Below are 12632 nucleotides of genomic sequence, written 5' to 3' on the forward strand. Positions count from 1 at the left end.
TACAACTACCTCATTTGCTCGTCAAACAGACGACGATTTCCCCCTCCAAATACAGAGTCACCTGAAAGACTGAATGACATAAAACAGAAACAACGTTTACAAACACGTGTTTTTTAATTAAATTTTTTATTATTTTATTTGGAAATACAATTAATGGCTTATTTTCAGTAGACTGAATGATAAAAAAAAAAATAACTTTTACAAACACATGTTTTTTAAATTTTTATTATTTTATTATTTTATGTTTTTTTTTAAATTTTTATTATTTTATTATTTTATATGTTTTTTTTAAATTTTTATTATTTTATTATCTTTTTAAATTTTTATTATTTTATTATCTTAAATTTTTATTATTTTATTATCTTAAATTTTTCTTAAATGTATTTCTTAATTTTTTATTATTTCATTTGGAAATACAATTAGTGGATTTTTTTTCAGTACACTGAATGATGCAAAACAAAAATAACTTTTACAAACACGTGTTTTTTTAAATTTTTTATTATTTTATTTGGAAATACAATTAATGGGTTATTTTCAGCAGACTGAATGATATAAAACAAAAATAACTTTTACAAACACATGTTTTTTAAATTTTTATTATTTTATTATCTTATATGTTTTTCTAAATTTTTATTATTTTATTATCTTGTATGTTTTCTAAATTTTTATTATTTTATTATCTCATGAGTTTCTTAAATTTTTATTATTTAATTATTAATTTTTTATTACTTCAATCGGAAATACAATTAATGGATTTTTTTTTCAGTACACTGAATGATGAAAAACAAAAATAACTTTTACAAACACGTGTTTTTTTAAATTTTTTATTATTTTATTATCTTATATGTTTTTCTAAATTTTTATTATTTTATTATCTTGTATGTTTTCTAAATTTTTATTATTTTATTATCTCATGAGTTTCTTAAATTTTTATTATTTAATTATTAATTTTTTATTACTTCAATCGGAAATACAATTAATGGATTTTTTTTTCAGTACACTGAATGATGCAAAACAAAAATAACTTTTACAAACACGTGTTTTTTTAAATTTTTTATTATTTTATTTGGAAATATAATTAATGAATTCCTTCAGTAGACTGACTGATATGAAACAAACATAACTTTTACAAAAACGTGTGTTTTTAATGTTTTATTATTTCATTTGGAAATACCATTAATAGATTTTTTTTCATTATCACGTAGTGAAACACAACATGACCACCATTTTGAAAATGAACGAATAGTGACTTTTTCAAGCCCTTCAGCTTTTCAGTGGCCACCCTGTATAATGAAACGAGACAGAGGAGCCAGCTGGTCTTCCGAGTAGTGTGTCGTCAACAGTGACATAGTGCCAAATGTTTCTGCAAACTTGTGTGATTCATTTGGATTATCGATCATGCTTATACAGAGTGGATCACACTACATATTGCCATCTAGATTTACGTCATTATTGTTACGCGTGGCGAAAAATGTTTCAGATGAAGTTGAATGGTTTCGAGAGGTGCACGTTTTGATGATGCTAGTTCTCTTGCAGGATGGACGTATAGAGGACACATAAAGGTCATTTTTTTAAATGGAATCATATACTTTTTATTGCATCAGTTCAGGAGATATTTTAATTTTAATTTTGTAAAATCTATGCGTGAAAGACAAGGAATAGTATAAATATAAGTATAAACAGTATAAATATAAGAATACTATCCTTCGTCTTCCATGTCTCTCATACGATAATTTTGAAAAAAACCAAAATTGAAATTAAAATATCTCCTAAACTAATGATTTTTTAACACAAATAGGTTAATACTTTTTTTGTAAAGGATATCAAGGTGCATCAACTGATGCAATGAAGAATACATGATTCCATTTAAAAAAAACGTTAGTGACCTTCGCATGTCCTCTACACGTCCACTCTGCAAGAAAACTAGCATCATCAAAACGTGCCTCTCTCGAAACCACTTCAACTCCATCCGAAACATTTTTCGCTACGCGATATAATAATAACAATGACGTAACTCTAGATAGGGAATATGTGGTGTGACCCACCCCTGTATATTCGAGTGTCCTGAATTTATGAATCTTATTTGTCGCTCAGTCATCGAGAGATAGAGAGAGAGAAAACAAGCACATGTATATTATATCTTCGTGTCGTTCGTTCCAAGTAAGTCATTTGTAACGTCACGTTATCGAAGAGATATACGCAATTAAGATGTCGAGCGGGTATCGATTTCAGTTCTGGGATCGTTTTCAAGTCCAGGAATACTTGGGTGAAGTTGATTCGATTAACAGTAGCTTCATCGAACGTTTATTTGCACGTAGAGGAAAACTGGTCTTGTAGCTTTCAGCTTGTTGATTGTCGGCTCGAAGATTGTGCGTAGTAGACACGTGGAGAAATTATACATTTTGTTCTAATATGTTCTCGACTAGCTGTTAAAAAAGTAAAAATAACTACGACGTGATTATAGATTTATGCATATATATAAATTACGATAGGGCGTTCCGCTCTCTGTGATTTTGTTCATTATGTTTACAGAGTGGACAAAATTTTTGATTGCACTTGTTGCTGAAAGTATTGTCACGAAAGTATCGTGTCGCGATCAGATATTCTGTTCTTACATTTACAAACTGGATAGTTTGTAAATGTTTTGCAACAATTTATTATAATGACCTAATAATGTAATATGTAGTACAGTTCTATTATAATACATTATTTTATTGTATAAATTTCATTGTGATAAATTAAATTTATTGTAAACTAGTAGCTTTTTATTATAATTTTGTATAATAAATATATACATACATACGTATATATATTTATTATAGTTTTATATATTTAGTATATTGTAATAATAAAACTAGTAGTTTTACTATAATATTTTATTACATATTCATTATAACAAATTAAATTTACAAACCAATTACTTTATTATAATTTTATAATAATTTTATGATAATATAATATTATTATAATTTTATACAATAAATATATAATATATATATATATTATATATTACATATAATTTCATTGTAATAAATTAAATTTATTATAAACTAGTAGCTTTATTGTAATAATAAATCTAATAGTCTTACTATAATAAATTATTTTATTACATAAATTTCATTATGAAAAATGAAATTTATGACAAGCTAATAACTTTATTATAATTTATTACGTTCATTTTACGTTATATATTACGTTTTATATGACATATTATGATAGAATTATTATAATTTTATCATAACAAACCATTCGTCTTCCATTTCCAATTCCAATAAAGATTGTAACACACGATTGATACTCTGCCCGTTTCCGTCAAACTTCACAAGCCGAAACTTTCCATATCACACCCGAGCAAATTAACAAATTCAACACGCTATTATTTGAAAAATGTTAACAATCCGCGCTATTGAAGAGTGACAAAAAAAAAAAAAAAAAAAAAAAAGGAAAACCATCAAACTGCAGAGGATGCACTCTGTAGTCCGTTGCAACCAAACTTCGCGAATCCAGATATCCAACTGAGATGCCAAAGGCATCTGAAACACGGTTTCCAAAGCGCGTTAAACAACGACAGGCCATTAAAGTGCAAGGAAAAGCAGCCCCGTGACTCGAGTGCGTCGTCTTCTCCGCGTGGCCGGTTGAAAGTCGCCGATAAACACACTCGGAGGATTAGCCAAGAGTCAGACCGCAGCCAGACCTTGCACGGCTCGGTAGCCTTCTCTCGACGCGCTATCTCGGGCTAATTGCACGTAATAACTAACACTGGTGCCTGGACTCGAGACTCCAACGCTATTTATGGCAGTTTCTCGCGGACAGCCTCGCGGGATCAAAGAAAACGACGTGTTGTTTGCCTGCCTGTCTCTCTTCTCTCTAAGAAAGACTAGAACCACTAAACGATTAACCTCTTGCGCTGGAATGACGTACCACGCACGTCGAGAATTTTTTGTCCTAAAAATATTTCCAATATTCCCTCAGTTTTAAGCATATTTAAGTATAACCGAGGCAAAACAAATAATAAATTTATTACTTCCTAGTAATTTCTATCCAGTGATATCGTACCGACGAGTTCAAAAGAANCAAAATTGCAATATTTCCTCAGTTTTAAGCATATTTAAGTATAACCGAGGCAAAACAAATAATAAATTTATTACTTCCTAGTAATTTCTATCCAGTGATATCGTACCGACGAGTTCAAAAGAAAAAGAAAGCGTCGAATTATTGTATACGGTTTTGGTCACTCGTTAAGGTCTGCAATCAGTTGCCAACGCAATTGGCTAATCTCTTGCGCTGGAATTTGTCCCAAAATTGCAATATTTCCTCAGTTTTAAGCATATTTAAGTATAACCGAGGCAAAACAAATAATAAATTTATTACTTCTTAGTAATTTCTATCCAGTGATATCGTACCGACGAGTTCAAAAGAAAAAGAAAGCGTCGAATTATTGTATACGGTTTTGGTCACTCGTTATGGTCCGCAATCAGTTGCCAACGCAAGTGGTTAACCTCTTGCGCTGGAATATGTCACAAAATTGCAATATTTCCTCAGTTTTAAGCATATTTAAGTATAACCGAGGCAAAACAAATAATAAATTTATTACTTCTTAGTAATTTCTATCCAGTGATATCGTACCGACGAGTTCAAAAGAAAAAGAAAGCGTCGAATTATTGTATACGGTTTTGGTCACTCGTTATGGTCTGCAATCAGTTGCAACCAATTTCTTGTTGGAAACGCGCACTGAAAAGTGGTACATTGTATTTTATATGTAAGTTACAGTGTAATATTATATGAGAACAGTGAATGTTGAAACTGTTGTGATTTTATTACAACTTGTTTAATTTAAAAAGAAAGAATATGAAAGATACAGTAATGAATGATTTGATCTCGTTTCGAAATTCGAGTTTCAAAAGTGTATTTGTTCACTGATTCTGAAAATCAATCTTCACAATATATTACGCGAAGACACTTGTTTACTTTAAAAATTAATCTTCACAATATATAAAGTGAAGACACTTGTTGCCAGCGCAAGGGGTTATGCGTAAAAATTTCTATCAGAGACATATTTATTTTTTATATATATATATATACACTAAAGAAATCTGAAAGAAAGAGGAGAAGAAAAACGAACTAAGAGAAAGATTAGAAGAGAAGAGAGGAAAGTGGAAACGAGAAAGGGAGACGGAGAGATCAATGAAAATCGCGAGAGAGGGAAGAGAGAAGGAGAGATTTTCTTGGATTTTCTCGTCTCTCGATGGTCGCCTCGCCTCGGAGTAATTAAAGGCCGACAAATGACGAGAGCGCTCGCAGCCTTGGGCACGGGTTACAGCGCGAACGACCCAGATTCACCTGCGTATTGCGAATACCCGACGACCACTCGACGATTCAGCCGGGCTTTTTTTCAGACTTACGTGAGAATTGCTTTTTTTCTTTCACGATCGTTGCTTGCTCGGCGAAACCTGCGGTTTCCTCGCTGATATGTACCTGGAATTCGAATCAAATTCGGCGGAATTTTTGAGGAGAATTTTCTCCAAGGACGTTGTTGAAGGAACGTTCGAATTGGTGATTGATTGTTTCGTCGGTGGTTTGTCCAATTAAACTGACTGCGGAATTCTTGGACATTTTGGACATTGGACATTTGTTGGAGACGTTTTAAAGTGCACAGTATCTAAAGTATAGCGTTTTATACTATGTTTGGTACATACATAGAGAATATTTTTATCGAGCTTCTGCTTCATTTTTTTTTTACTACATTTTCGAAAAATCCACGTTTTTTCATTGCGTAGCGATGATGAAAGAGAATTGTAAAGAGAAGCGACAATTTCATCAGCGAGGACTTTTGAAATTCTTAGAAAATGAATAATATGAATAAGATACATAATAAAAAGAGTATAATAAATAAGGTATAATTGTATTTTGGAATTTTTAGGAAATGAATGAGATGAATAAGATACATAATAAAAAGATGAATAAGGTATAATTGTATTTTGGAATTTTTAGAAAATGAATAAGATGAATAAGATACATAATAAAAAGATAAATAAGATATCATTCATATATATTATAATATTATAATTAATCAATAAATAAGATAAATAATAAACTTTTCAAATCTTCAGGAAATAAACGAGGATTTTGTAATAATTGTAGCAATTATATTTGACTAAAAGACAAATTCAGTTTTTTTAATCTGTATATGTCCTCTATTGTTCTGAATATATATTGCTCTAATTATTACAGACTAATTCTTAATATATTGTTAGAATATATATATATATATTGTTATGCAGATTAATTCTTGATACATATTAGAATCCACTTTTCTCAGAAAGTTCGTTTCTTATCGTTAAAAACAACAGGACACAGACTGATAATCACAGAAGATAGATAATCATTTGATTTTCTACAAGAAAAATACCAAAATTAATTATTCGTCAGACTTAAATTTAAAATCCCAACCCCTACAGAATTTTGTCGCCGTCGTCGTCGATCTCGTCCCAGAACCCCCGTTCTTCATCTTCCCTCGGCGAACACTCGAGAGTCGAGAGAAAAAAATCGCGGCAGGGAAAACCGGGTAACCCGCTGTGTGTCCCCATGGCCCCTCGAGCCTTCACCCGAGGGTCCTGAAGCGGAATTCACGCGGTTACCATCACCTTTCGCGCACCACGTTTCGATCCGTGACATCTAGGTTATTCCAATAAAGTGCACTCGAGGAGCTTCTAAACGGCGACGAGGGTGCGCTGACCAGAAATCAGATTTCACAGTCGTGGACCGTGATCGTTCACCGGGACAACTGCAGCCAGCTGCACTGAGAGATTGATCGACCATTAATTTTCCGCGAGACAATTTCCAGTGACACGTTTCTAGCGTGTTTCGAACGACGTGACGTTTTGGTAACTTGGAATTCTGGTGTCTTCAGCGAAGACGGCAGTAATCGTCTGTTTCATATACTTCTTCTTTCCTCTTTTGATATTTTCTCTGTAAAAAGAAGTTTTTTTTTTATATTTTTCTATAAATATTCTGTGATTTTGTCTGCTTGACTTATTTTTTCCTTTTCTTTTTTTTGATGTTTCTCTGTAAAGAGTATTTTTCTATAAATTTTCTATAATGTTGTCTGTTTGGTTTATTTCTTCTTTTTTCTCTTTTGGTATTTTCTCTGTAAAGATAAAGAGACATTTTCTTTTGTAAAATGTATTTTCTTATAAATTTTCTGCTCGATTTATTTCTTTTTTTGATATTTTTGTATAAAGAGAATTTCTTCTGTAAAAAGTAAAGTATTTTTCTATAAATTTTCTATGATGTTGTCTGTTTGGTTTATTTCTACTTTTCTCTTTTCTCTGTAAAGAGACATTTTCTTTTGCAAAATGTATTTTTTTATAAATTTTCTGCTTGATTTATTTCTTTTTTCTTTTTTGATATTTTTGCATAAAGAGAATTTCTTCTGTAAAAAGTAAAGTACTTTTCTATAAATTTTCTGTGATGTTGCCTATTTGGTTTATTTCTTCTTTTCTCGTTTGGTATTTTTCTTTTTTGATATTTTTGTATAAAGAGAATTTCTTCTGTAAAAAGTAAAGTACTTTTCTATAAATTTTCTGTGATGTTGCCTGTTTGGTTTATTTCTTCTTTTCTCGTTTGGTATTTTCTCTGTAAAGAGACATTTTCTTCTGTAAAATGTATTTTTTTCTATAGATTTTCTGCTTGATTTATTTCTTTTTTCTTTTTTGATATTTTTCTATAAAGAGAATTTCTTCTGTAAAAAGTATTTTTCTATAAATTTTCTGTGATTTATTTTGTTTGGTTTATTTCTTCTTTTGGTATTTTCCTATAAAGAGAATTTCTTCTGTGAAAAGTATTTTTCTATAAATTTCCTGCGATTTCATCTGGTTTGGTATTTTTCTATAAAAAGTAGTCTTTCTACAGTATAAAGTATCCAAATGCTTTTGTCCATTAAAGTTCTACTTTTATAAATTATATATAGTTTCAAAAAATATGAATTTTGACGAAAGAATGCAGAGTTCTATTGATTGCTTAGAAAAGAAAATAGATTGTTGGAGATCGAAGAGATCGTTGGAGATAGAAAAGAAAACAATTTGTTTGAAGATTGTAAATGTGTCGGCATCAAATTGAGAATGTACAACGTGACACGGGAATTTCGTTTCTCAACCTAAAGGTTCATCGTTATTCGAGGCGACCTCCCGAGAAATGTTTATTCGATTGTTTCGAGACAGCTATTTTTTTTTTTTTGAAGACGAGACTCGAAAGCGTGTCTTTTAACACGTGATTCGATTCGAATCACGAATCGGACACGATGAAAAAAAAAAAAGAGCAACGTGAGAGATAAAGCGAATGACAGTTCTCAATAAAGGGCGCGAGAAGTTCGCATCATTGAAATTCATCTTTTCCATTAAGCTTCTAGCCTCGTGCACGATTTTTTACACACGCAGTGTTTCGGTTTCTGAAAAATTCATCGATCAAATGGTAATTCAACTGTTGTCAAATATTTTAGCATTTTCTTTTCGTACTGTTGAGAATGTTAAATGTATACTCGAAAGTATTCGAACAATCGTAGGAATTTTCTTTAGTGAATGTAATGTACGTGTTGATATTTTATGAATATACTCGATGTGCGGATATTTATTGAATTTATGAATACGTGTATGAATATTTTATGAATATTGAATATGTATGAATATTTTGGTACTTCGTTGATTACGAATACCATTATATCATATTATAAATTAGTTTTGATTAATTTCCGAATTTCATTATGTAAGTACGTCGTTAATATTCAATTCTCGGGGACTTCCACGAGTTCATTCATCCCGGGAAAATGTATAATTTATGTGAACCTCTCAGAAGTCGAACTGATCAGTTTCACCTTTCATTAATGTTTTATTTCCATTACGTAAGTGGAGTATCGATATTCAATTCTTGAGAAAAAGAAAAATCAAATGACAAGTTGTGATAATTGTAAATTCTGAGATTTAAAAAAGAAATGGACAAAGAAATATTACTATCATTTTTCTAAATCTTTCAATTTATGAACATAATCAACTGCTTATCTCAGACGAGAGAAACTGGATTAATAAACGAAACAAACAAATAATTAAATCAACTGTACCTTTTATTAACTTCGCATTTCCATTAGACGAATCCACTATTGATATTCAATTCTATAAAAAAAGAAAGAAAAAAGAAACGATAAGTTTATCCATCTTAGAAGATGGCACAAAAATAATTCTAAATTCTAAGATGAAAGGAGATCAAGAAATATCATCATCACTTTTTCAAATCTAAATTCGTGAACGTCAACTTCTCACGCACATAAAAAAATCGCCTCAGGGACAAACTGGATGAAGAAACCCAACAAATGCTTGAGCCTTGCAACAATTAAAATTTAAAAAATTAGAAAATTAAATGCACTCTTTCATCTGTCCATTTTCCGTTGGACAATATTCAAGCTCACAGATCCAAGGAGCAATCCCGTAAATTCTGAGCCAAAAGAAAGACATTGTCATCACTGTTCTAAGCCTAAAATTCGCGAGCTTGATCAACTTTATATAGAGTTCTATACCTTAAACAAACAATCACTGACAAACGAGACGAACTGGATGAAAAGGAACGAATGGATCAACAATAACAACAGTTGAATCACAGTGGGGAAACATTCCACTACAACGGCCAATTCCTCGACAACGACGAAACTGTCGTTGAAATGTTGCGACGAATGTTGTGTGAACGAATGTCAGGGGGTGTTTGCGGGCGTCTGGTGCGTGTCTGGACGTCGCGATAAATTCGTGGAACCGGACAAATTGCACGGCGTGAAAGTGGGAGACGAGGCGGAAATAAGACAGGCTAGGAGGAGCCAGGGCGTAGAGAGAGCGAGAAACAGCTGGAGGTCGTAGCTCGCGGGACGTTGCGCCGCGACGTATTGATTGCAGAGACGCCGGCGCCGCGACGCTGCCTTCCGCCATAAAAGCCCTGCGCGCCGCGGGCCGTCGTGTTTGCGTGAATTCACCTGTCCTCCGAGCCCCCAAAAGCCAGGAAACCAGCGATATTCCAACGACCGACTTCTCCCGCTCTCTCGCTTCTCATCCTCCTTTTCACGAACTTCTCAGAAACTCTGAAACTCTTTTCTGGAACGAAAAGACAGAAAATTAGAAATTTTCTTTCATGTTTCTTTAGATAGGAACGAATCCATTATTGCAACTGCTGTAGAAGTATATTAAAAATTTCTCCCTTTCTTCTCTTGCTTGGTACACTTTTGTAGTTTAGATGGGCAAATATTTGAGTAATAATATCAAAGTTTTTAGTAATAATATCAATTTAACTAATATCAGTTTTGTATTATCTTTGTGATAATATATTTAGGTTCTACTTTTCAGTCGTATATTTTCAAGCACTAGTATACACGTGGAAAAATATTTGAAGTAGGTCTCAGTAACGATATCAATCTAACTAATATCTTACTAATATCAGTTTACTAATATAATATCAGTTTTCTATTATCTTTATGATAATATATTTAGGTTCTATTTTTTAGTTGTATATTTTACATACTAGTATACACATAAAAAATATTTGAAGTAGTTTTTTCAGTAATGATATCAATCTGACTAATATCAGTTTTCTATTATCTTTATGGTAATATATTTAGGTTCTACTTTTCAGTCGTATATTTTCAAGCACTAGTATACACGTTGAAAAATATTTGAAGTAGCTCTCAGTAATAATATCAATCTAACTAATATCAGTTTTCTATTATCCGTATAATAATGTATTTAGGTTTTATTTTTCAGTCGTATATTTTCAAACACTAGTATACACGTGGAAAAATATTTGAAGTAGGTCTCAGTAATGATATCAATCTAACTAATATCTTACTAATATCAGTTTACTAATATAATATCAGTTTTCTATTATCTTTATGATAATATATTTAGGTTCTACTTTTCAGTCGTATATTTTCAAGCACTAGTATAGACATGGAAAAATATTTGAAGTAGCTCTCAGTAATAATATCAACCTAACTAATGTCAGTTTTCTATTATCTGTATAATAATGTATTTAGGTTTTATTTTTCAGTCGTATATTTTCAAGCACTAGTATACACGTGGAAAAATATTTGAAGTAGGTCTCAGTAATAATATCAATCTAACTAACATCAATTTTCTATTATCTTTGTGATAATATATTTAGGTTCTACTTTTCAGTCGTATATTTTCAAGCACTAGTATACACGTTGAAAAATATTTCAAATAGTTCTCAGTAATGATATCAATCTAACTAACAGCAATTTTCTATTATCTTTATGATAATATATTTAGGTTCTACTTTTCAGTCGTATATTTTCAAGCACTAGTATACACCTAAAAAATATTTACAATAGTTCTCAGTAATGATGTCAATCTAACTAACATCAATTTTCTATTATCTTTATGATAATATATTTAGGTTCTACTTTTCAGTCGTATATTTTCAAGCACTAGTATAGACATGGAAAAATATGTGAAGTAGTTTTCAAATAATAACTAGTATGTGAAACAATTTTCTTTAACTGAATCTTTATCTAGAAAATTTCTAGATAAAGATTCGTAAGACATTATCATATTAACAAAATAAAGTATAAAGAGATATGAACAAAATAAAGTATAAAGATCTACGAGAAAATTTCTAAGAGAATCGTAGAGCGACGTTAGATATATCAGAAGACGTGATATATTGAAAATTGCAAGAAGATTTCACAGTCTGGAGGCAAAATGTTTCGACTGCTTCTAGGGCTAGAGACCGACCGTATTCCTTAAATTTTTAAGCGAGTTCCCGTCTGGAATCTCGTATAAGGAATCTCACTTCGAAACTTTATTTACGATTTCTCCCTCAGCAGACGCGTGGGTGGAGAATTCGGAGAAGCTTGGCGAAAGAAATTTCGCTCCAGCACGCACGTCTTACACGATTCTTCAGAAGCCTTTCAGCACGCCTCTCAAACGAAGCGTGTACTCGTAAAATTTCAATAGACAATAACTCGAACGATAAACGAGAGATTCTAAGAGGAACAGAAGAGCAAAAGAGCTTTATGGATTTACCACGAGAAAAAAGAAAAAAAGAAGAAAGAAAAAAATAGAAAATTTCCAAGAGCGATAAAAAGGTGACTTAAAGTATAAAGTTAAATTTAAAGACCATCGGAATACTTATGTTTTCATCGACTGAGAATATTAAGATATATATCGAATATATATATATTAAAACAGTAACAAAAGTACAGAAGATATCCAGAAAGTCACTAAAATTGTCAAATTTTGTTACTTTATACAATTTAGAAAATAAATAAATTAGGAAAATTCATAAATTTGGAAAATAAATAAATTAGGGAAATTCATAAATTTGGAAAATAAATAAGTTTGGAAAATTAATAAATTTGGAAAATAAATAAATTAGGAAAATTAACAAATTTGAAAAATAAATAAATTAGAAAATAAATAAATTAGATCAATAATTTATTTACTGCTCTTTTACGTATATTTTCTAAGCTAATTTTTATGAAAAAATTTTTCATAAGCTGTTCGATTCGAAAGAAATGAGAGAGGAAAGTAAAAATAGTGTATCGGGTATGGTGATCCGCGAGCGAAAGAGAAAGTTTTCAA

At 31.1% G+C, this 12632-nt stretch overlaps 1 long non-coding RNA gene across 1 annotated transcript; it reads left to right on the forward strand.

Moving 5' to 3' along the window:
- The first annotated feature begins 1314 nt into the window (after positions 1-1314).
- On the forward strand, positions 1315-12264 carry LOC122528436. Its single transcript, XR_006306580.1, has 3 exons — positions 1315-1325; positions 6756-6757; positions 11890-12264. It is a non-coding gene; the product is annotated as an uncharacterized LOC122528436 (long non-coding RNA).
- The last annotated feature ends 368 nt before the right edge of the window (positions 12265-12632 follow it).

This window comes from Frieseomelitta varia, unplaced genomic scaffold (genome assembly GCF_011392965.1).
Source record: "Frieseomelitta varia isolate USP_RPSP 00005682 unplaced genomic scaffold, Fvar_1.2 scaffold_250, whole genome shotgun sequence".
Taxonomy (NCBI): domain Eukaryota; kingdom Metazoa; phylum Arthropoda; class Insecta; order Hymenoptera; family Apidae; genus Frieseomelitta; species Frieseomelitta varia.